Below are 26,960 nucleotides of genomic sequence, written 5' to 3'. Positions count from 1 at the left end.
CTTGTGCGTGTGTTGTAGTGTCGTTACAAATCTAGCGGTCGGGTGCCTTACGGCTTCTGCTGGAGCTTCTTAACGGTGGTAGTAGGGATGATGGTTTGATGTCATCAAGAGTACTGTCTGGCGTTGTGTGGCGAGGAACGTCCTGTGGACAAATGGACTCGGTCAAGTCCAGTGTGGGAAATATTGGCGTTGTAGGTCGAATCTCTAATAGATCACGGCGGTTGCGGCGAAAAAGTACTCCCGCAGACGATTTGACAATGTAGGACCGTGGTGCCTCCTGCCTGATTATCGTGGCTGACTCAGACCATCCGCCATCTGGGTCCCTGATTCATATGGTGTCACCTATTGTCAGTGGCTTGAGTGGGATTGCATGTTAATCGTAGTATAGTTTTTGTTTGGAGCATAGTGCCCGCATGTCGTCGAGAACCGGTACGTTGCTGGGGTCTCGTAATTGTTTTGCCGGTAGGGTTGTCCGGATGTCTATGCCGAAGAGCATTTCCGCTGGCGACAGTCCTGAGCTCAATGGGGTTGCTCGGTACAATAACAGAGCTAGGTTGATGTTGGAACGTGACTCGGCTGCTTTGCTGATGAGTCGTTTAATGATGTGGACACCTTTTTCCCCTGTTCCATTTGATTGCGGGTAGCGATTCTGTGTCGCACCGTTGTCTGACCTCGACTTTTTCCTGTATTTGTGGTATTGATTCTGTACGTCATCATTCGTGAAAGATGTTTTGCTCGTTTGTTCTGGAGCAGATGTGAATTTGTGAGATTCTCTATCATGCCATGGCATGTTTGTAATCTTGTCATTGTTTCGCAGTGTGCTGTGGCATTGTCCTTCACGTACAGAGTTGTACCATGTTGTACAGGTCGTTGTTTCATTGTTATTGTTTCTGTCGTTTCTGTCTTGGTTGTTTTCGCTGTCGTTCTTGTTGTTCTTTTTGTCGCGCTTTTTGATTCTGTTTTTGTTGTTTTTGCTTTTATTCTTTTCCTTTTTCTTGTCGTGCTTGTTGTCTCTTGGATGCTTCTTGTTGCTTTTGTCGTTCTTGTTGCGCTGCATGTTGTTTTTGTTGTTGCTGTTGTTGTTCTTGTTTCTGCTGTGCTTCTTGCGGTTTTTGTTGTCTTGTTGCGCTCAATGAGTGTGCCATGTGGATGACTTGAGTCATTGTCACAGTTATTGGTGTCTGTGTCCTTTATGGTATCTGCTACATTGAGCGTGTCTTCTTGAGAATTGTAAGAATGATCTGATGTTGCATTGATGTTGGTGACATCAGTCATTTGTGGTGGATTTGATTCCTTTTCTTTGCTTACTTGGTACTCCTCTTCTAAAGTCATTTCTGGTTCACTTGAATCATCATTGATTTCTAGGTGCTCCTCTTTTGGAGTCATTTCAGGTTCATTTGAATCATCTGTGATCTCTTTGTGCTCCTTTTCTGGAGTCAAAATCTTCACAATTTCATTTTGTTGTGGGTTGTGGTGCTCCTTTTCTGGAGTCAAAATCTTCAGGATTTCTATTGATGTGGTCTCTCTGAACTCTTGGTGCTCCTCTTCTGGAGTCAAAATCTTCAAGATTTCTATTGATGTGGTCTCTCTGGACTCTTGGTGCTCCTCTTCTGGAGTCAAAATCTTCAAGATTTCAATTGACGTGGTCTCTCTGGACTCATGGGTGGCCGTCCTCTGATTATTGAATGCTTCTGTGCAGACGAGCTGAGATATGTCAGTCTCGCTGTGATCCTGCACATCCTGTATGGGAATTGTGATTTCGTAGTCACTTGTGTCACATACAGTGGGTAGACATTCAGTGTCTTCTTCTGGTGGCTCAAATAAGCTTGATAGATCTTCATGGTCTTGTACATGCATGGCGTTCACTATGGAGTGTTTGCTTGCTTCAATTTTTGAGTCTGTCACCGAGCTGTCTGTGGAGGCTTGCGTCACTCTCTTTGTGGAGGCTTGCGTCGCTCTCTTTGTGCAGGCTTGTGTCGCTCTCTTTGTGGAGTCCTTCATCGCTCTCTCTGTGGAGTCCTTCATCGCTCTCTCTGTGGCGTTTGTCATCGCTCGGGCAGTTCCAGAGTCCTTTGGTATGCAGTGAAGCTGAGATCTGCTATATCCTGGCCTCTTGATTAAAGGAAGCAATGGGTATTGTGAGAAAGATTAATAGTGAAACACAGAGAAAAAAAATGTCTTGTGGTGTTTTAAGCAAGAAAATTACTGCTGAAACAGTCGCGTGTTCATAACTTTAAGGATGACAGTGAGTAAATCAACCACTTTCCTTGTATAAGTCACACTTTTGCCCCCTGATCAACAGGTGTGGTTAAAATTCCATCTCATGGCCTTTGATTAATCAAATAATGCATGATTCAAAAAGAATAGATTTTAACCTCAATTTAATAAAAACATTCTTGTTATTTGTCATGATATAATTTTACTAATGAACCACTCATTGCCGACATGCTGTGAATAAAGCGGAGTTCTTTAGATTTACCATCGAGGCACAGTACTGTTAACAGTTTACTGCAGCTAAGTCCATTTAAATGAATGCCAGATCCGAACCTAATCCTGATCCAGTCATAGAATTCCAATGCGTCAAGTCACTTCCTGTTCATGCACATTTCTGAAGAGACTCAGCGAAAGTTTGAGTCACTAAACTAAAGTAATTACTGAAGGAAAATGACACAGTCTTCGGAAATTCTAAGGCAATTAGACCTTACTGCCTGATAAGGTAACATTTCTTATCATTCAGTTATACAGTGATTAGCAATCAGTGATTAATTGTCTAATAATCAGTAGGCTGTATTGAGGAACCCTGGCCTGCTGAATTCTTCCACATTTTGCTTTTGTGATCATTCGGTTGGGACCACCTGCACCCAAAAATAAAACAGGAATGCTGGATGTGTATAAAGGGTTCATCAGCAGCAAAGCAAGTACTGACTAATTCACCGTTGTTAGATTAGTCAGACAGTGGCATGGTTAGTCTAAATCCCTCAGAAAGCTTAAGTAGCTCAGTGATGATAAAACATGACTGGTTAATTTTCATTTTGAGTAACTGCTACAGATTAATAGATAGTAGGGAGGTGTAACTTGAGTAATGAGCTTGACTACTAATGACTGAATAATCTGTTTCCAATACAAACTGCATTCATTTAGCAGAATTGCTCACCACAGCAATTCTCAATGAGGCAGTAGGCCGTTGCTTTTCAAGTAGAAAGAGACAGGAAATGAATTACTTAGTTTATTTCAAAGCTTTGCTGCACCAGATATAACGTGGCCGATATTTTCAGTGGGAAAATCTGCACCAAATTGCAATCAATTTCCATCACATGATCACCTCTCTTGTGCTCCTTTGTACTTTTGGAACCTTCCTCTCTCTCAGGACAGCTGCAAAGACTACGCCTCTGACTTCTGAGCCTCGAACGGCAGTGGAACGTGAAAGGCAGTGTCAGGCAGCTAGAAACAGGGCCCAGAACAGCTTTCCAGCATTAGCAAACAGCCATGAGAAGAGGAAAATGAATCTCCATCCCTTGGCTAATATGTTACGATTTTGTAAGGTGCTCAGTGGATTGAGGGATGGCTTCCTCCGCAGCATTGCCATGGTCCAGTTCTTCTTGAATGGCAAAAAGGTGAAGGACACAGCAGACTATAATTATTCATGTCACATGATTTGCAGTACTCTGCACCCTCACCCCCAAACTGTCTGAACTGTGACAATGTCCGTTTAATACCTTGGTGATCCTCTGGACGCCAATGTTTGTAATGGCAAGAGCCTCAAAGTTGCATTTCTCTGCTGATGTATGTGCCAATCTTTCTGCAATTGTTACCCATGCATTGAACTTTGGAATGGAGGAGGCATATTTATTGACTTTTCTTCACTGAAGGTGTCTGGTTGGGGAGCTGTACAGTTTGAAGTGGCATATAAGGCACGGAGGTGTAAAATGCTCTGCATGTTGGCACACACAGTCATGGGCAATCGAGTGATGCTGATACCATTGAAGTCAATTGGACAATTCCAGTGATGCTAAATGCTACATTAATCACCTGCATGTTCGGCACGAGAACGAGTGCCAATCTCCTCAGCCTCTCCGATTTGAACTACCCGAGAGTTCAACTGTCAGTTTTTGATTGACCGAAACGGCTGATCGCCAACAGTAAGAACAAAGAACAATACAGCATAGGAACAGACCCTTCGGCCCTCCAAGCCTGCGCCGATCACGTGTCCTATCTAGACCAAACGCCTGCATCCTTCTTTTCCCCCTCTGTTCATGTGACTATTCAGCTACGTCTTAAAGGTCGCTAACGTATCTGCCTCAACCACCTCACTTGGCAGTGCATTCCAGGCCCACCACCACGCTCTGTGTAAAAAAACTTCCCCCGCACATCTCCACTGAACTTATCATCCCTTACCTTGAACTTGTGCCCCCTTATAATTGTCATTTACACCCTGGGGAAAAGCCTCCAACTGTTTACCCTATCAATACCCCTCATAATTATATAAACTTCTATCAGGTTGCCCCTCAGCCTCCGTCTCTCTAGGGAGAACAATCCCAGTTTATTCAATATCTCCTCATAGCTAATATCCTCCATACCAGGCAACATCCTGGTAAACCTTTTCTGTACTCTCTCCAAAGCCTTCACACCATTCTGGTAGTGTGGTGGCCAGAATTAGACACAGTATTCCAATTGTGGTCTAACCAACGTTCTATATAACTGTAACATAATTTTCAAGCTTTTATACTCGTTATCCCATCCTATGAAGGCAAGTATGCCAAATGCTTTGTTTACCACCATTTCCTTGGAAAGCGACGGGTCCGGACGGGATCCCTGGTCGTGCACTCAGAGCCTGCCCAGACCAGCTTGCAGAGGTATTCGCGGACATCGTTAACCTGTCCCTACTCCACTCCGAGGTCCCCACCTGCTTCAAGAAGACCACCATCATACCGGTACCAAAGAAGAACCAGGCAACGTGCCTCAATGACTACCGTCCAGTGGCCCTGACTTCAGTCGTAATGAAGTGCTTCGAGAGGTTGACCAATAAGCGCATCACCTCCATACTCCCAGAATGCCTTGATCCACTGCAATTCGCTTACCACTACAACCGGTCCACATCAGACATCATTTCCCTGACCCTACACTCATCCCTAGAGCATCTCGAAAACAAGGACTCCTACATTAGACTCCTATTTATTGACTACAGCTCCGCCTTCAACACCATAATCCCAGCCAAGCTAATATCAAAGCTCCAAAACCTAGGACTTGGCTCCCCACTCTGCAACTGAATCCTTGATTTTCTGACCAACAGACCACAATCAGTAACCTCCTCCACAATAGTCTTCAACCCCGGGGCCCTGCAAGGCTGCGTACTTAGCCCCCTACTCTACTCCCTGTATACACACGACTGCGTGGCAAAATCTGGTTCCAACTCCATCTACAAGTTTGCTGATGATAAGACCATTGTGGGCCAGATCTCAAATAACGACGAGTCAGAATACAGGAGGGAGATAGAGAACCTAGTGGAGTGGTGTAGCAACAACAATCTCTCCCTCAATGCCAGCAAAACTAAAGAGCTGGTCATTGACTTCAGGAAGCAAAGTACTGTACACACCCCTGTCAGCATCAACAGGGCCGAGGTGGAGATGATTAGCAGTTTCAAATTCTTCGGGGTGCACATCTCCAAAAATCTGTCCTGGTCCACCCACGTCGACGCTACCACCAAAAAAGCACAACAGCGCCTATACTTCCTCAGGAAACTAAGGAAATACGGCATGTTCACATTAACCCTTACCAACTTTTACAGATGCACCATAGAAATCATCCTATTGGGCTGCATCAAAGCCTGGTATGGCGACTGCTCGGCCCAGGACCACAAGAAACTTCAGAGAGTCGTGAACACCGCCCAGTCCATCACACGAACCTGCCTCCCATCCATTGACTCCATCTACACCTCCCGCTGCATGGGGAAAGCGGGCAGCATAATCAAAGATCCCTCCCACCCGGCTTACTCACTCTTCCAACTTCTTCCATCGGGCAGGAGATACAGAAGTCTGAGAACACGCACGAACAGACTCAAAAACAGCTTCTTCCCCACTGTCACCAGACTCCTAAATGACCCTCTTATGGACTGACCTCATTAACACTACACCTTGTATGCTTCATCTGATGCCAGTGCTTATGTAGTTACATTGTATATGTTGTGTTGCCCTATTCTGTATTTTCTTTTATTTCCTTTTCATGTATTTAATGATCTGTTGAGCTGCTCGCAGAAAAATACTTTTCATTGTACCTCGGTACACGTGACAATAAACAAATCCAATCCAATCCACCTGTGCTGCCACTTTTAAGGATCATGGACCTGCACGCCCAGATCTCTCTGTGTCTCTATGCTCCTGATGGTTCTGTCATTTATTTTATAGCTCCCATCTGAATTGGATCTATCAACTCGCATTTGTCTGGGTTAAACTCCATCTGCCATTTCTCTGCCCAATTTTGCAGCCTACATATATCCTGTTGTATTGTCTGACAATCTTCATCACGATCCGTAACTCTTGCAATCTTAGTATCATCCACAAACTTGCTAATCAGACCTGCTACGCTTTCTTCCAAGTCATTTCTATATATTACAAAGAGCAGAGGTCCCAGTACTGATGCCTCCAGCATCACTGGACAGAGAATCTCACCCAGGGTCTTTACAAACAATGAGCATGTTTAGTTTGTGTCTCCAGCCCTCCATCTGTGAGTAACCTCATTTAAAATCACTGAAAATGACTTTCTTAATAAAGCTAAACCATTTAATATTGTCATTGGTGTACACTCGCCTTATTTCGTTTAGTAAATTAAATATTTTTCATATGAATAGCTTTTAACTAGTGCCTTCTGTGCTAATGGAAAATGAACACAATTTGTAAAGACTTCCTGAAGTGGGGCAGAGGGTGGAATCTCACAATTCTGGAGCTGAATTTTCCGCTGTCGGGATTCTCCGTTGAGCCGGCAGCCCGGGGATTTCCCGACGGCATGGGGCTGCCTACAATGGGAAACCCCATTGGCCGGCTGGTGAGATGAAGAATTTCAGGGGTGCGTCTGGATGGATGAATCCCGGCCCTGGTCTGGGAGTGTTGCCTGTTTTGAGGGCATGGCCCAAACTAGGTAAATTGAACATGAAGATAAAAGCAAATTATTGCAGATGCTGGGATCGGTAACAAAAACAGAAAGTACTGGACAATCGCAGCAGGTTTGACAGCATCCGTGGAGAGAGAAGATGTCGAGATAATGCTTTGTCAAGGCTGGAGAGAACTGGAAATAGGGTCAGATTTATACTGTTGTGGGTGGGGGGGGGGGGGGGGGGGGGCGGGGGGGGGGTGGGGGTGGGGGCGGATTGTGGAGAGGTGGGGCTGAATAGGGGGCCAGCGATAGGAGGAGATTGACAAAGATGTCGTGGACAGAAAAACAAAATGAATGTTATTGGGGGTGGTTAAGACGAAGAAGGGTGCTGATAGTGGCGCATAAAGAGATTAGAATGTCTTAATGAAAGAACAAACGTGAGCAGTGTGTCAAAAGGCAACGCGGAACAGGGAACAGATGGCCCAAGTGGGGTGGAGGGAGGGGGACAATGGTGAGGGAAAAACAGATCAATGGAAGAAATGAAAATAAATTGATAGAAATAAAAATGGGGTGAAGGTGAAGGTGGAGGAGCGAGTTCACAGTCTGAAGTTGTTGAACTCAAAGTTAAGTCAGGAAGGTTGTAACCTGTCTAATCAGAATCTGAGGTGCTGTTCTTCCAGTTTTACTGGGCTTCACTGGAACATTGTAGCAGGCCAAGGACGGACATGTGGATGTGAGAGCAGAAGGGTGATAGAAATGGCAAGCGAAAGAGCGACAGACTCAAAATGATACCTCCCTTCTATCTCCACAGATGCTGCCAGACCTGCTGTGATTGTCCAGTATTTTCTGCTTTTGTAGGTAACTTGAACTTTTAACCAGCATTAAATATTGTGGAAAACACAAACGTATATTGTAGTGTAAGGGTCTGACACATGCAGGGACTGAGTATATTACCACCCACACAGTGAGTAAAAGAGCACCCAGGGTTAGTCTAATGTGGGACAGAGCTGTGTATACCATCAGCCATGGAGGCAGCTCCTAGCTTGTAGTCTTTACTGTATATTTGTAAATAGTTCTAAGAGTCAATAAAGACTTACAGTCAACCAAGTTATGACTGCAAAGATGTCTTTAGACCTACTAAACTGTCACCAACATCCTACACAATAAATAGCTTTAGGCATAACTTATTTACATTTAGAATTTTCCAACCTTCTGCTCTGGTTCTGCTAATCATGCCCTGATTATATGGATGTTACTCGTGAAAACTCAATTCCATAATGTGGTTAGTAGGTAATTCCCTAGATTCAGTGATAACACCCCTGCCTGAGTCGCATGATCATAGATCCAAGCCCCAATCTAGTAACCTAGGTATGCAGTCCAAGGTGCAGCACTAAGGGAGTGCAGGACTGTTGAATGAACTATTTTCAGATGAGATTCTATATGGAGGGCCTATCTATCCTCTCTGGTGAATGTAACAGATTCCAGTGTACTACCCAAGGAGGGTGGTTTCTTGGTGCCATGGCCAGCAATTAATCAACCCGTCACTATAGCCAACACCATATCATCACTGTTTGTGGAACCTCACTGTAAATGGGCTGTTTGTGTTTCCCGACAGTGAATGTAGTTCAAAAGTAATTCATTGGGATTAAAGTGCTTTGAGACTTCCTGAAATTTTGCAACATGCTATGTAAATGCAAATCTTTGTTTAATCAATGGAAGGGAAGTAAAATCAATACTGATTCACACTTCAGGTTAAACATGAGACGGTCTCAGAATAACGTTAATTATAGTGATTTATCTACTGTTTAATGGAGTAAATGACCACAGAAGAAATAAATGAATGGGGAGACAATTATGTTAAAGAAATGTTAATAAATAGAGTGCGCAGAACACATAAGATCCATGGGAAAGCAGCGGAAATAAAAATTGTGAAAGGTATAAAACAGACTCCAGATTTACATATCACCTGTTTAGACTATAATACAACATTAAAATTTGCCTCTTTGACTTTTCAGCTAGTAACGATAGCATCTGAAAATGAAATGAAATGAAAATTGCTTATTGTCACAAGTAGGCTTCAAATGAAGTTACTGTGAAAAGCCCCTAGTCGCCACATTCCAGCACCTGTTCGGGGAGGTTGGTCCGGGAATTGAACCGTGCTTCTGGCCTGCCTTGGTCTGCTTTAAAAGCCAGCTCTTTAGCCCAGTGTTCTAAACCAGCCCCTGTGACCATCTTATACAGAATGTGAAAAAGAGTAACTCAGAATTTGACATAAAATTCAACTATAGTGATTGAGATTCAAACGTGTAAAAAGTAACTTTATAACTGGTTCCAGTTTGTGCAGAGAGTGACCGACACTTGGGACGGGCTTCCGGACCAAGGCTGGAATCTTCCAGTCCCTCTTGCAGCTGGAAGCTTGGAGGATGGCGGAACCTAATTGAGCAAGAGGCAGATAAGCAGCTTCCTGATGGTGGGATGATCATTGGCAATTACGTTCTTGGGTAGTTAAAGGCAGCTGAGCTTCTTGACAAGTAGCGTTGGGTCGGCACGGTGGCACAGTGGTTAACACTGCTGCCTCACAGCGCCATGGACACAGGTTCGAATCCGGCTTTGGATCTCTGTCTGTGTGGAGTATGTATGTTCTCCCAGTCCAGAGTTGAGCAGGTTAGGTGGATTAGTCATGATCAGCACACAGAGTTACAGGGATAGAGTGGGGGAGTGGCCCAACGTAATGTGCCCTTTCGGAGGGTCAGGGCAGGGTGGAAGTGGCCTACTCATGAGTGAGTACTGGGTGGCCTCATGAGCGGTGCATGGGAATGCAGGATACAGCAAGACCAGAGAATGGGAAGGGTCCGAGCCAGGAGAGGCATGGGCACATTGACAGTCTAGGGAACAGAGGGAGAGCAGCAATGTCCACATGAATGATAATAGCCAGGGTAAGCAGGGGGAGGTTGAAGGGTCGCATGAGGGAGAGGAATGACAAGGCAGTGATTGTGTGGAAGATTGGGAATTTGGTGGGTAACAGGGGGAGGGTACAAGGTGCTTGGCACACAGGCAAACCTCACACACACCCTGCTGAAGCTCTCAAGATTGTTGCGCAGTTCGTAAAACTTCTCGAGCATTCAATATGGGAGGAATCTCTTTTTGGGAAGGAGGAGTTAATGCTTCATTTTCTGGCTGAGTAAAGGGGCACCCTATTCATTATTAGTCCATTCCTTGGGGAACTAGGCTTAGCTGAGTCCTGCTCCCGAGGTTCCAATGTCCAATAAACAAGCATTGCTCTCTGGTTGGCAATCAGTAGCTAGTGGTGTCCCTCAGGGATCAGTGTTGGGCCCACAACTGTTCACAATTTACATAGATGATTTGGAGTTGGGGACCAAGGGCAATGTGTCCAAGTTTGCAGACGACACTAAGATAAGTGGTAAAGCAAAAAGTGCAGAGGATACTGGAAGTCTGCAGAGGGATTTGGACAGGCTAAGTGAATGGGCTAGGGTCTGGCAGATGGAATACAATGTTGACAAATGTGAGGTTATCCATTTTGGTAAGAATAACGGCAAAAGGGATTATTATTTAAATGATAAAATATTAAAACATGCTGCTGTGCAGAGAGACCTGGGTGTGCTAGTGCATGAGTCGCAGAAAGTTGGTTTTCAGGTGCAACAGGTGATTAAGAAGGCAAATGGAATTTTGTCCTTCATTGCTAGAGGGATGGAGTTTAAGACTAGGGAGGTTATGCTGCAATTGTATGAGGCCACACCTGGAGTATTGTGTTCAGTTTTGGTCTCCTTACTTGAGAAAGGACGTACTGGCACTGGAGGGTGTGCAGAGTTGATTCACTAGGTTAATCCCAGAGTTGAAGGGGTTGGATTACGAGGAGAGGTTGAGTAGACTGGGACTGTACTCGTTGGAATTTAGAAGGATGAGGGGGGATCTTATAGAAACATATAAGATTATGAAGGGAATCGATAGGATAGATGCGGGCAGGTTGTTTCCACTGGCGGGTGAAAGCAGAACTAGGGGGCATAGCCTCAAAATAAGGGGAAGTAGATTTAGGACTGAGTTTAGGAGGGACTTCTTCACCCAAAGGGTTGTGAATCTATGGAATTCTTTGCCCAGTGAAGCAGTGGAGGCTCCTTCATTAAATGTTTTTAAGATAAAGATCGATAGCTTTTTGAAGAATAAAGGGATTAAGGGTTATGGTGTTCGGGCCGGAAAGTGGAGCTGAGTCCACAAAAGATCAGCCATGATCTCATTGAATGGCGGAGCAGGCTCGAGGGGCCAGATGGCCTACTCCTGCTCCTAGTCCTTATGTTCTTATGTTCTTATGAGTAACGGCTCACATTTCAGACATACCCCAGCAAGATGTGGAGCTGCTATTGTTGGTGCGCTGATTGGTGGACAGCAGCAAAGGTCCTACTTCAAACCTTCATCTCTCCCCCCCCCCCCCCCCCCCCCCCCCCCCGGCACCCCTCCCCCTCCCCCCCGGGGTCAATGGTCATGGTTGACAAGGACTTATGCGTTAGTCTTTCTATGATGCCAAGTAAATGGTCTCTCTATAGGGTCTCAAGGGCAATGTTGGCAAGCTGAAATGTTCCTACATGGCTGTCATTACCCCAATCAATATGCAATGTCCCTATTCACAATCATGCATGAATGGAAGGAACACTCATCTCCAGGTCTTCCAGGATGCTTGTCATCTGGAGGGGATGGGGTGGGGGTGTCATAACTAGATGGATGTGAGGCACAGGATTGGCTTAGACTCTCAAAGGATGGAAACTAAACACAAAGAATATACTTACTAGATGGATCACTGTAATTTATTCACAGATGCACTCAGCAACATTGCCTTTCTCCTGGCTCAGGTCCAGATGAGGAGGAACCAGTGCAGGTTAGCCCAAGGCCAGCAGGAGCAACAGCCTGAGCAGAAAGAGGCAACTGGGCCTCCAGAAGGTAAAAAATGCTGGGGACAGGGCAGCATGGTGGCACAGTGGGTTAGCCCTGCTGCCTCACGGCGCCGAGGTCCCAGATTCAATCCCCGCTCTGGGTCACTGTCCGTGTGGAGTTTGCACATTCTCCCCGTGTTTGCGTGACTTTTGCCCCCGCAACCCAAAGATGTGCAGGCTAGGTGGATTGGCCATGCTAAATTGCCCCTTAATTGGAAAAAATGAATTGGGTACTCTAAATTTATAAAAACAAAGGTGCTGGGGACAAGGGGCCAGTGTGGTGCTGAGCATTGGTCAAAACCCAGGTACCTACTGATGAGTGAACAGCAATGCAGGAGGTACCTTAGGATGTTTGTGAATGTGGTTGCTCACATATGCAGGATTGCAGGCTTCCCACAAGCACAAAGTGCCATTGCCTGCATACACGTGGCTCTGAGAGCTCCCTGGCCAGTAATATTGATCAACAGTTTACACTCTTTGAATGTGCACCTGTTATGTGATAACACAAGACAATTCCTGTACGGTTTTGCTCAGTTCCAGTGGGGGGCTCTCATGATTCCTACATTCTGAACAATTCCCAAGTGCCACAGGTCCGAAAAGGACTTTGACTGTCTCAAGGGCTGTCTCCTTGGGACACGGGTTACCTCCAGGAAACCTGGTTGATGATGCCGTTTGGCATTTGCAGAGTATTGCTAACAAGCACTCAATTGGACTCTCCAATACTCACCACAGAGAGTGGCCCAGATCATCATTGTTTACTGTGCCCTGCACAGCCTCACACTGCAAAGGGGAGGATGTCTTGACTGAGGGAGACACAGAGGACTGCAGTGCCTTCTCTGATGATGAGGATGGTAATGTTGAGGGGCGTGGAGGCACTTACAGAGGCCCTTGCAAGGGTACAATGTGGCAGACAGGCCTATACTAATCTAACAGTTCATAGTTTCCATGCAGAGTAAGCTGCTGATACTTATCCTTTAATATTTTGTTTTCAATCCTCTGCAGGCTGGCTGTCTGGCTGCTGCTCCTTATTTGTCACACACATTATAGTTTGCATCTACTTTAATTTATGACAGCTGAATCAAATTGCACGACTTAACATAAGAACATAAGAACTAGGAGCAGGAGTAGGCCATCTGGCCCCCCAAGCCTGCTCCGCCATTCAATGAGATCATGGCTGATTTTTTGTGGACTCAGCTCCACATTCCGGCCCGAACACCATCACCCTTAATCCCTTTATTCTTCAAAAAACTATCGATCTTTATCTTAAAAACATTTCATGAAGGAGCCTCAACTGCTTCACTGGGCAAGGAATTCCATAGATTCACAACCCTTTGGGTGAAGAAGTTCCTCCTAAACTCAGTTCTAAATCTACTTCCCCTTATTTTGAGGCTATGCCCCCTAGTTCTGCTTTCCCCGACCAGTGGAAACAACCTGTCCGCATCGATCCTATCTATTCCCTTCATAATTTTATATGTTTCTATAAGATTCCCCCTCATCCTTCTAAATTCCAATGAGTACAGTCCCAGTCTACTCAACCTTTCCTCATAATCCAACCCCTTCAACTCTGGGATTAACCTAGTGAATCTCCTCTGCACACCCTCCAGCACCAGTACGTCCTTTCTCAAGTAAGGAGACCAAAACTGAACACAATACTCCAGGTGTGGCCTCACTAACACCTTATACAATTGCAGCATAACCTCCCTAGTCTTAAACTCCATCCCTCTGGCAATGAAGGACAAAATTCCATTTGCCTTCTTAATCACCTGTTGCACCTGTAAACCAACTGTTTGCGACTCATGCACCAGCACACCCAGGTCTCTCTGCACAGCAGCATGTTTTAATATTTTATCATTTAAATAATAATCCCTTTGGCTGTTATTCCTACCAAAATGGATAACCTCACATTTGTCAACATTGTATTCCATCTGCCAGACCCTAGCCCATTCACTTAGCCTATCCAAATCCCTCTGCAGACTTCCAGTATCCTCTGCACTTTTTGCTTTACCACTCATCTTAGTGTCGTCTGCAAACTTGGACACATTGCCCTTGGTCCCCAACTCCAAATCATCTATGTAAATTGTGAACAATTGTGGGCCCAACACTGATCCCTGAGGGACACCACTAGCTACTGATTGCCAACCAGAGAAACACCCATTAATCCCCACTCTTTGCTTTCTATTAATTAACCAATCCTCTATCCATGCTACTACTTTCCCCTTAATGCCAGGCATCTTTATCTTATGCAGCAATCTTTTGTGTGGCACCTTGTCAAAGGCTTTCTGGAAATCCAGATATACCACATCCACTGGCTCCCCGTTATCTACCGTACTGGTAATGTCCTCAAAAAATTCCACTAAATTAGTTAGGCACAACCTGCCCTTTATGAACCCAGGCTGCATCTGCCCAATGGGACAATTTCCATCCAAATGCCTCGCTATTTCTTCCTTGATGATAGATTCCAGCATCTTCCCTACTACCGAAGTTAAGCTCACTGGCCTATAATTACCCGCTTTCTGCATACCTCCTTTTTTAAACAGTGGAGTCACGTTTGCTAATTTCCAATCCGCTGGGACCACCCCAGAGTCTAGTGAATTTTGGTAAATTATCACTAGTGCATTTGCAATTTCCCTAGCCATCTCTTTTAGCACTCTGGGATGCATTCCATCAGGGCCAGGAGACTTGTCTACCTTTAGCCCCATTAGCTTGCCCATCACTACCTCCTTAGTGATAACAATCATCTCAAGGTCCTCGCCTGTCATAGCCTTATTTCTATCAGTCACTGGCATGTTATTTGTGTCTTCCACTATGAAGACCGACCCAAAAAACCTGTTCAGTTCCTCAGCCATTTCCTCATCTCCCATTATTAAATCTCCCTTCTCATCCTCTAAAGGACCAATATTTACCTTAGCCACTCTTTTTTGTTTTATATATTTGTAGAAACTTTTACGATCTGTTTTTATATTCTGAGCAAGTTTACTCTCATAATCTATCTTATTCTTCTTTATAGTTTTTTTAGTAGCTTTCTGGTGCCCCCTAAAGATTTCCCAGTCCTCTAGTCTCCCACTAATCTTTGCCACTTTGTATGCTTTTTCCTTTAATTTGATACTCTCCCTTATTTCCTTAGATATCCACGGTCGATTTTCCCTCTTTCTACCGTCCTTCCTTTTTGTTGGTATAAACCTTTGCTGAGCACTGTGAAAAATTGCTTGGAAGGTTCTCCACTGTTCCTCAACTGTTTCACCATAAAGTATTTGCTCCCAGTCTACCTTAGCTAGTTCTTCTCTCATCCCATTGTAATCTCCTTTGTTTAAACACAAAACACTAGTGTTTGATTTTACCTTCTCACCCTCCATCTGTATTTTAAATTCCACTATATTGTGATCGCTCCTTCCGAGAGGATACCTAACTATGAGATCATTAATCAATCCTGTCTCATTACACAGGACCAGATCTAGGACCGCTTGTTCCCTCGTAGGTTCCATTATATACTGTTCTAGGAAACTATCGCGGATACATTCTATAAACTCCTCCTCAAGGCTGCCTTGACCGACCTGGTTAAATCAATCAACATGTAGATTAAAATCCCCCATGATAACTGCTGTACCATTTCTGCATGCATCAGATATTTCTTTGTTTATTGCCTACCCCACCATAATTTTACTATTTGGTGGCCTATAGATTACTCCTATCAGTGACTTTTTCGCCTTACTATTCCTGATTTCCACCCAAATGGATTCAACCTTATCCTCCATAGGACGGATGTTATCCCTTACTATTGCCCGGATGTCATCCTTAAATAACAGAGCTACACCACCTCCCTTACCATCCACTCTGTCCTTCCGAATAGTTTGATATCCTCGGATATTTAACTCCCAGTCGTGACTATCCTTTAACCATGTTTCAGTAATGGCCACTAAATCATAGTCATTCACGATGATTTGCGCCATCAACTCATTTAACTTATTCCGAATACTACGAGCATTCAGGTAAAGTACACTTATGCTGGCTTTTATACCTCTGTTTTGAATCTTAGCACATCGATAAGTAACCTCTCCTAAGCTATATTTCCTCTTAACATTTCTCCTAATTTTCCTTGTTGTTGAACCCATATCTTCATGTAACAACCTGCCGCATCGCTTGCTATTTATGTTTTTACTTCCCGTTTTATTCCTTTTAGTATTACTGGGTCTATTCACTGAACTCCCCTCTGCTAAGTTGCAGACACTCCGGCTTGATTCGGAGCTCCATCCTTTCTTCTTAAAATCTAGCTTATTAAATTGATGCACGATCAATGACCACTAAAGCGAGTTGTAGTCCAACTGAAGGCTTTAATAAGCTAGATGTTTCCCCCAGCAGCTCAGGTACAGAATGAGGACTGCTGGGATGGCACGGGTTCTTATACCCCGCCTATCAGGGCGGAGCTATTATGCACTCTAGCCAATGGCAAGCATATAGGTTGTACCAATGGTACTTCAGCCTCTCAGGTACCGTAATCCCTATAATACCACAGTTCTCACTGGAACGACGGAGGTTGAGGGGCGACCTGATAGAGGTCTACAAAATGATGAGGGGCATAGATAGAGTGGATAGTCAGAGACTTTTTCCCAGGGTAGAGGGGTCAATTACTAAGAGGCATAGGGTTAAGGTGCGAGGGGCAAGGTTTAGAGGAGATGTACGAGGCAAGTTTTTTACACAAAGGGTAGTGGGTGCCTGGAACTCGCTGCCGGAGGTGGTGGCGGAAGCAGGGACGATAGTGACGTTTAAGGGGCGTCTTGACAAATACATGAATAGGATGGGAATAGAGGGATACGGACCCCGGAAGTGTAGAAAATTTTAGTTTAGACGGGCAGCATGGTGGGAGCAGGCTTGGAGGGCCGAAGGGCCTGTTCCTGTGCTGTACGTTTCTTTGTTCTTTGTCCTTTGTTCACCCCACCTGAGCAGAAGACACTCTCATTTCCACTCCCGCCACCCAAACAATATTCCACAATGAAAGATACTGCCCCAAGTAATGGAGGCAAAATCCATGGAATTGTTTAAAAAACAATGAGGTGCAGCAATGAGAGGAGTACAGATTGTGTATGGCTAATACAAGAGCTTTTTGAAATACTCCAGGAGTCACCAGAGTTGGTGATCCAGTTTGAGAAGGGGGTCAAGGAGGGGTGTCTTCTGTCACCCCTGATATTTACTGTAGTGGGAGAGAAGATAGTGGGGATGGTGCAGCAAGAGTTATCAGAGAGATGTGGCTGCATCATGGGAGGTCATATGGAATCTCAGGTATGGAGACAACACCACAGTCATAGCCAAAATAAAATAAGAGTTAAAAGCAATGGCAGACCAAATCAAAAGACACAGTGGCCCAGATTTTCTGGACACCCCCTTCCCCCAGATTAGTGCAATCTTCAAACCCTGTGTGGGGATGGATGAGTGAGGGATGGTGTCAAGAACACCACCCCCAGATGCAGATAGAAGGTAGACATGGGGACGGTGAGTGCCAAGATGAACTGTTCAGGAGGCCTGCCTTGGTTCTCTGGGACTTCATCCCAGTTGCTTGCGTATGCATTCAGCTTTTTAACCCTCACCCTTCACATCCCCTCCTTATGCCCAACTGTGCCAATGCACTCCTCATATCCTCCATGTAAACTTAGAACCAATTCCTGCCAAACCAAGACAATCCATCCATCATCCTTGGCCCTTATGTCCACCATGTCAACTCACCCAATGTCCAACATGGGCAGACCTCAGGAGTTATGTTGAACTAGAATCAAATAAAATGAAAGCCCATTCAAGATATTTACATCACCTCAAGTGCTTAATCCTTATTAAACAAATAAACTTCTATTCTTAAAACCACATCAAAACAGCTAATCCTCATAAAAGCTTTCACCTGTCAATCAAACTGTAAACTTTAGAACCCCCTGCTGAGATAATTATAGGTTTTAGAAATCAGCCAAGCATTCATAAATTGTGATATCAGCAAATCACTATTGTAACTGTTAGAATAGGGTATTTCTACCTCTCACTGACATAGGCAGGCTGTGTTTTATTTAATTTTTGAAGGGCTGAGGATTTAAATAACTTCACAGCTTGACAGTTCTGCAGACCTTATCTACATTTCAAGTGAATTTATAGCTACTCTAAAAATGTGTAATTCCCACATTGTGAAATAATGTATTTGCTGTAGTAAAAATAGTGTCTGTATTGAATTTAAATGGCCCTGCTGAGTTCAGTTTTCCCTCATGTGTGATTCACGCCCTGGGGCTTGTCGAAACTGTTGGCGTGACTTCTGAATCACGTTTCCACCCAACCCACCGGTTTGGAAGGTCCACAGAGTCTCCACAATACCGCTAAATTCCCAGACAGTGAGTCTTTTGGATCATGAATGAGGCAAAGATCAAGGTTATGGTTCCAAATGACAATGAAATGAAAAGTCAAGATTGGAAGCATCGAGATAGAGGCGATGGACTGTTTTAAGTACCTTGGCTCGGTGATTAACATCAAAGTCACATCCCAAAATTAAATCCACATTAGGTACTTGGTAAGCCACGCAAGAGGCAAGACTTACATGACATCAGGATGTCTAAAAGCTTCAACTTGAAGTTGAAAAAATGACTCGTACAATCACTTGTGTGCAGCATTACGCTCTATGGATGCATTAGATCATTCTGAAGACAAAGGGTGAAAGAATAATGATAGTATTTAAAACTGAGCATGATGGAGGATGTTCAGAATCTGCTGGATGGACAGATAATAAATGAGTGGGTTAGTTCAAGAGTATAAACTCAGGCATCAAAAGTGTTAGCAAGTACGATTAAAGAAAGAAAGATTGTCAAGTGCGGACGGTCATTGGAAATGAAGATGCCACATTCTAGTCCTGCCAACAATTGAAGGTGAAACTGAGGGTATGTGGTGATACACCACTGTACTTCCCTAGCATTGTACATAGTTATATAATAGTTGTGTGTAACGTGGCCCTGTAATCCGGTGTATTGTACTGTGCATTGTACTGTAGCTCTGTAGAGGTTCGGTCACCTGTATGTAACCTGACCTGGCCACGGAGAGCTCCGCCTTGGCCACTCCCCCGGGAGTAGGTATAAGACCCCGCTTCTGAGACCTGACCCATTTTGTCTGGGGTCGTCTGTGTCGGGGTAAAAGCAAAAGAGGAAGAAGAAAAATCAGATGGGTGGATAAAATTGAGAAGTTGAGAAGTGCACTGAGGAAGGCTTTCAGACAGCCCGAGAAGAAGCAAGACAATGGGCGAGATTCTCTGTACTCCCTGTGGCGCGTTTCTCTTTGGTGGGAGGCAGCCTGCCGTTGGCTGGTGGTGGGATCTTCTGGTCCCGCCATTGTCATTGGGGTTTCCCATTGAATCCACCCTATTCTGCCAGGAAACACGTGATGGGGTACCCCGTCGGCAGGACTGGTAGAGCCCACTGGCATGAACAGCCGGAAGATCTCGTCCAATGTCAATGGCCCCCTTAAAGCCATGATGAAAATGAAATAACAAATGAACGACTGAGAGGATTGAAGTGCTGATGTGAATAGGATGTATTGATACAGAACCAATGTCCCTCTCAAGTACAAGTATGGGAATTATACAATCAAAATAAGGCTTCGCTTTAGGCAAACATCATGGCTGAATGGGCCAAACATGCTGCACTTACTTTAAACGGCCACCGAGCTCCAGCAATACTGTTCAGACTATCAGACCACGATATGATTTCATTTACATGTTTTTTTGAGACATTAATTTGGACCCAACAAGCTTCCAGCTTCTATATTGCACCACAGATATGGGAGCATAACAGGCATCGGTGCCAAACAACGTGACTCACCTCCACTAAACATACAACTATGTAACAGGCACAGATCACTTCATAAATAGCCCCATAAAGATGACAGAGGTATGAGAACAACAGGAATAAGTACCATTTCAGGCAGTAAAAGCATTAGATGATCATTGATTTTAGTTTTGCCCGTAGAAATGATGAATAGCTCTGTTTAAAACCAGAGAATGAAAATAATTGGTTTTCATGACTTTCATACTGACTTTGCAGTGTGATAGTCCAACTCAGTCAACGGAGTGGTGATCCTCGAATTGCCTTGAAGGGTATTTTATGCTTTCTTAAATCATAAGAATTGAGTTTTTCACTTCATTGAACTTAGATATGTTTGGCACAGAATCCCCAAAGTACACCATTTATTTTGCATGAACAATAAACTGTAAGCTCTTTCATTCAGAGGGACTAGAGCTCAACTTAAGGAAAATGAGGCTGATTCAATTGAAGCTTTCAAGGGGAATTGGATCATTATCTGAAAAGGAAAGATTTGCAGGGCTTCATGAAAAAAACAAGGGGGTAGCATGAGGTGAATTACTCGTTCAAAGGACCAGCCCCGAATGGCCTCCTGTCTGCTGTGATCCTTCTATGGTTCTATGCTTCTATATCTATCAGAAAAAAAAGCACAATAAAATCAATTGGAAAAAACGCCTTAATTTATTTTCCTTTGTGTCTTCCCTTGGTTTAACTAAAGTTATTGACCCTTGTCGCTGAATGTACCTTAATGTCATTTGAATGGTGATGTGACTATGTATGTGGTACATTTTGGGCTGAATAATATGGGGGCGGGGGTCAGACGGCACCGCAAAACCTCATTGGCTGACAACACGCCAAGCAGCCTGCAGCAATAAAGCACAATGGAGCTAATTGATGAGGGGAGACGTTGATCTTCCACCCCTCACTGAGTCGGATGTCCCATTCTCTGGCGCTGTCGGCTAATTGGATCCTTCAGTTGTGGCAGAGCCAGGAGGGTTTCAGTGGCAGCTGCTGGGACTGCAGCTAAGGAGAGGAGGTCAAAGCCAAGGATCACTGGAGCAGGTAGGTCTGGGGTTTGGGGTCGGGAGGGTTCGGGAACATGGAACAGGAGCATTGGGTGCGAAATGGTGGGTTTAAGAGAGGGAGCGGGTAGGAAGGAAGGAGTATTTGAGACTAAGGAGGGGCCGTCCCACAATCAGAAAAGGGCAGACCAAAAGAGCAATCTCAGCATTCATGCCCTTTAACCATTACACAAATGTATATGTACATGTGCATCAAATCCCTCCTTGCAGTATTTTAACAAAATCATTAAACTGTTGATTTGAAATTGGTTGGGATTGCAGTTGGAATAGAGTGAGAGGGATTTGATACGGGCGTAACTAAGATTTGTAGTAAAGGATCTTTTAAGACCCAGAAAGCCGGGCGGTAAGGTGAATGTCAATTTATTTACATCAGCGAATATATTTACAGAGTACAATCCCGTCTGGGCCGGTCTTTATACTAAGTTCTTGTGACCCCAGCTGGGCCTCCGCCCATTAGCGGGGCAGTTCGTATTGCAGAGTCCCACGAGGAGATCAATCAGGGTATCGCTGTGGGCCTCATGGGGTTATTACGCTGTCTCATGGCTTAAAAGAAGAAACAAGAAGACAATGGTTGCTACTTTTAATGGGGATAATTCTAAAGAGTTGAAACAAGACTAAAGTAAAAAAGGTGACTTCCTTTCCTGAGATCAAACAACAGCTTATTTATTTTTCTTTAACTGGCAGTCACTTCATTTATTGCTAGACATTTTTATACTCATTCATGGGATATGAGAGTTATTGGCGAGGTCAGCATTTATTGCCCTTCCTTAATTGCCCCTGAGAAAGTGGTGGTGAGCTGCCTTCTTGCACCGCTGCAGTCCATGTGGTGTAGGTACATCCACGGTGCTGTTAGCGAGGGAGTTCCAGGATTTTGACCCAGGAGCAGTGAAGAAATGGCAATTTATTTCCAAGTCAGGATGGTGAATGGCTTGGAGGGAAACATCCAGGTCGTGGTGTTCCCAGGCATCTGCTGCCCTTGTCCACCCAGGGCATGGGCTTGGATGGTGCTGCTTAAGGAGCCTTGGTGAAATGCTGCAGAGCATCTTATAGATGGTACACACTGCTGCCATTGTGGGTCGGTGGTGGAGGGAGTGAATATTTTTGGAAAGGGGAGCAATCATGCTGGATGGTGTTAAGTTTCTGGAGTGTTTTTGGAGTTGCACTCATCCAGACAAGTAGAGAGTATTTTATTTCTCCTGACTTGTGCTTTGTGGGTGGTTGACAGGCTTTGATAAGTCAGGAGGTGAGTTACTTGCTGCAGGATTCCTCGCCTCTGACCTGCCACCGCAGCCACAGTGTTTATATGGCTAGTCCAGTTCAGTTTCACCAATGGTAACCCCCAGGATGTTGTTAGTGGGGGATTCAGCAATGGTAATGTAATTGAATGTCAAGGGGTGATGGTTAGATTCTCTCTTGCTGGAGATGGCCATTGCCTGGCACTTGTGTGGCTGCAAAATTGCTTGCCATTTATTAGCTCAAGCCTGGATATTGCCCAGGTCTTGCTGCATTTGGACATAGGCCGGGATTCTCCCTTCTCAGGACTCAGTCCCCACGCCGGCAGGAGAACCGGCGCCAACCACTCCGGTGTCAACAGCCCCCGAAAGTGCGTAATTCTCCACATTACCGGGAGCTAGGTGGACGGCGGAAGGGTTGGCACCGCTCCAGCCGGCACCGAAGGCGCATGCGAGTTCGCGCATACACGGAACCGCCGGCATGGTTCCGCACATGCGCAGACCGGCCGCCTTATATTGGCGCATGCGCGGGGGGGGGTTCTCTTCTCCGCGCCGGCCATGGCGGAGCCCTACAGGGGCCGGCGCAGAAGGAAGGAGTGCCCCCACAGAACAAGCCCACCCGCAGATCGGTGGGCCCCGATCGTGGGCCAGGCCACCGTGGCACCCCCCCCCCCCCCGGGGTCAGATCCCCCCGCGCCCCCACGAGGTCCGCCCCCGCCGACTTACCTGCCAGGTCCCGCCAGTACGTGAGTTGAGTGATTCACGCCGCGGGACTGGCCAAACATGGACGGCCACTCGGCCCATCGGGGCCCGGAGAACTGCCGGGGGTCCGCTGCCAACGGCCCCCAACCGGCGTGGCGGGAATCCTGCCGCCGCCCAAAAAATGGAGCCGGCGAATACGGCAGCCGGCGTCGGGGCGGCAGGGTGGGATTCGTGCGGCCCCCCCCGAGGATTCTCCGACCCGGCGGGGGCGGGGGTCGGAGAATCCCGCCCCTGGACTGCTTCCGTAACCGAGGAGTTGCGAATGGTTTGCAATCATCAGCAACCATCCCCACCTCTGACCTTATGATGGGAGGAAGGTCATTTATGAAGCAGCTGAAGATGGTTTGGCCGAGGATATTCCCCTGCGGAACACCTGAATTGATAAGCTTGGGATGAATCCAGCCAGTGTAGAGTTTTCCCGCTGATCCCATTGACTCCAGTTTTGCCAGGGCTCCCTGATGCCACACTCGGTCAAATGTTGTCTTGAAGTCAACGGCAGTCACTCTCACCAGACCTCCGGAGTTCATCGCTTTAAAAAACATTTAGAGTACCCAATTCATTTTTTCTAATTAAGGGGCAATTTAGCATGTTCAATCCACCTACCCTGCACATCTTTGGGTTGTGGGGGCGAAACCCACGCAAACACGGGGAGAATGTGCAAACTCCACACGGACAGTGACCCAGAGCCGGGATCGAACCTGGGACCTCGGCGCTGTGAGTTCATCTCTTTTGTCCATGTTCGAGCCAAAGCTGGAATGAGATCAGGAGCTGAGTAATCCTGGCAGAACCCAAACTGAGCATCAGTGAACAGGTTACTGCTATGCAAATGCAGCTTGATAGCACTGTTACTGACCCATTCCTCATTGCCAATTAGATGCCTGTGTTGTAGCTGTACTGGAACAGCTTGGCTAGGGCCTGGCAAGTTCTGGAGTCCAAGTTATCAGTACTATTGTCAAAATATTGTCAGTCCCCATAGCATTTGCAGTATCCAGTATCTTCAGTTGTTTCTTGATATTACACGGAGTGAATGAAATTGACTGAAGATTGACATCTATGATGCTGGGAACCCCGGAGGAGACCGAGATGGATCATTTACTCCGCACTTCTGGCTAAAGATTGTTGCAAGTGCTTCAGCCGTATCTTTTGCACTGATGTATTGGGCTCTCCCATCATTGAAGATGGGGATATTTGTTGAGTCTCCTCCTCCAGTGAGTTATCCACCACCTTTCACAACTGGATGTGGCAGATCTGCAGATCTTAGATTGGAGCCGTTGGTTGCGGAATAACTTAATTCTGTCTATAACTTGCTGCTTTGCAGTTTGGCATGCAATAAGACCTGAATTGTACCTTCATCAGGTTGATCTCTCATGTTTAGATATGCCTAATGCTGCTCCTGGTATGTACACACCAGGGTGGATCTTCGAGCATGCTGGTAACTGTAGAGTGGGGATATACCAGGCCAGGAGGTAGAGACTGTGCTTGAGTACAATTTTGCTGGTGCTGAGGGCCCATGGTGCCTCATGGTTGCCTAGTCTTGTGTTGCTTGACTGTTTGAAACCTAACCCATTTAGCACAGTGGTAGTGCCACACAACATGATGGAGGGTATCTTCAATATAAAGAGGGGAATTTATTTCTGCACAAGAACAGTGCGGAGGTCACTCCGACTGATGCTGTTATGGACAAAACATCTACAGAAGGCAGGTTGGAGAGGATGAAGTCAAATATGTTTTTGCTCTTGTTGGCTGCCTCACCACCTGCCACAGACCCAGTCTAGCAGCTATATCCTTTACAACTTGGCCAGCTCAGTCTATTGTGATGCAGCTGAGTCACTCTTGGTGATGGACATTGATGCCCCCCACCCAGAGTACATTCCCTGCCTTTGCCACCCTCTGTGCTTCCTCCAAGTGGGGTTCAGCATGGAGGAGTACTGAATCATCAGCTCGAGATGTAGGGAGATGGATGGAACATGGTATTCAGCAGGAGGTTTCCTTGCCGACCTGGTACACTGAGTATTCATGGGGTGCAGAATCAATGTTGAGGACTCCCAGGGCTTCTCCAACCTGGCTGTATACCACGGTGTTGCCACCTCTGCTGGGACATGTTGGTGATGCCTCGGACACTTGCTGTTCGGTATAATTCCTTGAGCATGAATGTGTCAGGCTGTTCCTTGACTAGTCTGTGGGAAGGCTCACCCAATTTTGGCACAAATCCACATGTTAGTAAGGAGGACTTTGCAGGATCGACAGAGCTGGATTTGCCATTGTCATTAACAGTATCTAAGTCAATGCCAGGTGGTCTATCCGATTTCATCCTTTTGGTTTTTCCCAGTTTGATACAATCACGTTGCTTTGGGCTTGGTGTAGGCCAGGCCCGGACAGGACAGCAGACAGTGAACCAAATGGGTTTTACAGCAATCGACAATGGTTTCATGGTCATCATTAGGCTTGAATTCAAATTCCACTATGCGCTGTGATGGGATTCTTACCCGGGTCCCCAGAGCACATTACCCCAGTTCTCGGATTACCAGCCCAGCGAATATACCACTGCACCACTGCTTACTCACGGTCACATCAAGTTCTGACCATCATGTTGAATGTGCTTAGCAACGAGCAAAAGTTGTATCTGGAACACATTCTCCTGCACTTGTCTCTGTATCTTCTCTACGTCCTCAGACATCCTATAAAGTTTAATCAAAGAGGATTATGTAGTACTGTGTCGAGATCATCTGCCATCTTTTATTTACTTGCTTGTAAAAATTTCTTTGGATTAGTCAGAAAAGACATTTTTCAAGAAACCACATCAATATTTCCTTTTGAGATAAAGTACAGCTTTGATGATGATTTTTGAAAGAAAACAGGCCAATCTACCAAATAGAAGGGAAGTGAAGAATTCTCTGCAGCCCTCCCCCCCAAATTCTTTAATAAGAGAAAAACAAATCTTTGGCAAAAGAAAAGTGACAATAAGGTGATAGTCGCCAGTTCTGTTCATTTCTAGTTCTATCTGGTGACGTTCTTTGTTGAAAATAGTCAGAGCCTTGTTGTATAAATGTATATGATAGTAGTAAATGTACATTTGAAAGCTAAAGAGGAGGGCAGTATACTTAAAGGATTAGAGACTGATTTGCAATTGGTTTCTCAATAAAGTTTAGGCAATTACACAGTAATATCTGGAGATTTGGACCATCTGCACTGAAGTGTTGCTGACATAGTTGACAAGGGACGATATCTGGCACTTTAATAAAAATCAAAAAAAGGCTGACAGTTGGAATAATAAAGCCAAAAAAACCCATTATGTATAAATTAACATTTTGTAGACTGCCAACAAATGTGCCAGCTTTGTGTAGGCTTAATAAAGCTGGGGTATCTGCTTGAATTATCGATCAAGTGGAACAAATGGTGCAAGAAGACATGAAGAAATCAAATTATTTTAAATTTACCCTACTCAGGACTTCCGCCCGTACACCGTCCTCCATCTCCTGCCGAGCTCCTCCTTCCATTTGAGTTTCAGTTCCTCCGTCTGGGACTCTTCCCCCTTCATGAGCACCTTGTAAATATCCAAGACTCTACCTTCTCCTCCCTCTCCTCTGGAGACTATTCTGTCCTGGATCCCTATTGGCGGGAGGCATGGGAAGGATGGGACCTGTCTGCGTACAAGGTCCCGCACCTGTAAGTACCTAAAGTAATTTCCCCTTTCCAGCCCAGCTTTCTCCTCCAGCTCCCTCAAACTCGCAAAGTTCTCCTCCAGGAACATATCGCCCACCCTCCTCACCCCCACCCGCCGCCATGTTCGAAACCCTCCATCCATGTTCCCGGGGGCGAATCGATGGTTATCACAAATTGGAGTCAAAAAGGCAGGGTGTGTCGCGACCGTTGATTTGGACCTGTATCATTAAGTTCCGCAGGTGCTACGGCCGTGATTGATCGAGAGTGATCGCTCCCAGTTGCGGGTAGTCAGAGTCTGCAGTTGAGTCGGACTCACAAAATGGCCGCAGCCGTCGGTCGCACGTGTCGGATTTCGAAGGTGGCCGCCGCCAAGATGGCCGC

At 45.5% G+C, this 26,960-nt stretch overlaps 1 long non-coding RNA gene across 2 annotated transcripts in view; it reads left to right on the top strand.

The window, feature by feature from the left end:
• The first annotated feature begins 2,599 nt into the window (after positions 1 to 2,599).
• The window catches only part of LOC140393180 (uncharacterized), a 325,170-nt gene continuing 300,809 nt past the window's right edge, over positions 2,600 to 26,960 (top strand). Inside the window, exon 1 of one of the 2 annotated variants that reach the window (XR_011935516.1) lies at positions 2,600 to 2,716. This is a non-coding gene — a long non-coding RNA (uncharacterized lncRNA). Of the gene's footprint in view, positions 2,717 to 11,919; positions 12,037 to 26,960 lie in introns of those variants that run through there. The other variant, XR_011935515.1, reaches the window with a different exon arrangement.

The sequence above is a fragment of the Scyliorhinus torazame genome, chromosome 16 (genome assembly GCF_047496885.1).
Source record: "Scyliorhinus torazame isolate Kashiwa2021f chromosome 16, sScyTor2.1, whole genome shotgun sequence".
Lineage (NCBI taxonomy): Eukaryota > Metazoa > Chordata > Chondrichthyes > Carcharhiniformes > Scyliorhinidae > Scyliorhinus > Scyliorhinus torazame.
Note: the sequence above shows the minus strand (reverse complement) of the source record. Positions and strands in the feature narration are given on the sequence as shown.